Genomic DNA, 519 nt, shown 5'->3' with positions numbered 1-519 from the left:
AAAAGGACTGCTGATGCTGTTGGAATCTGACCTCCCTGTACTCGAAATGGATTTTCTGGAGCTACAGAACTCCAATTGGCGCGCTCTCAACGGCGTTGGAAATTAGACATCTAGGGCTTTCCATCAATATATAATAGTCCATACTTTATTCAAAGAATGACGACGTAACTTGGCGTTGAACGCCAAGTTCATGCTGCTGTCTGGAGTTAAACGCCAGAAAAACGTCATGATCCGGAGTTAAACGCCCAAAACACGTCATAACTCGGAGTTCAACTCCAAGAGATGCCTCAGCTCGTGGATTGATCAAGCTCAGCCCAAGCATACACCAAGTGGGCCCCGGAAGTGGATTTATGCATCAATTACTTACTCATGTAAACCCTAGTAACTAGTTTATTATAAATAGAACATTTAACTATTGTATTAGAGGTCTTTTGACCACGTTTCATCTTTGGTCTCAGTTTTGTATTGTTCTTCATCTTAGGAGGCCATTGATCACGTTTTAGGGGGCTGGCAATTCGG

Source organism: Arachis duranensis, chromosome 10 (assembly GCF_000817695.3).
Source record: "Arachis duranensis cultivar V14167 chromosome 10, aradu.V14167.gnm2.J7QH, whole genome shotgun sequence".
Lineage (NCBI taxonomy): Eukaryota > Viridiplantae > Streptophyta > Magnoliopsida > Fabales > Fabaceae > Arachis > Arachis duranensis.
Note: the sequence above shows the minus strand (reverse complement) of the source record.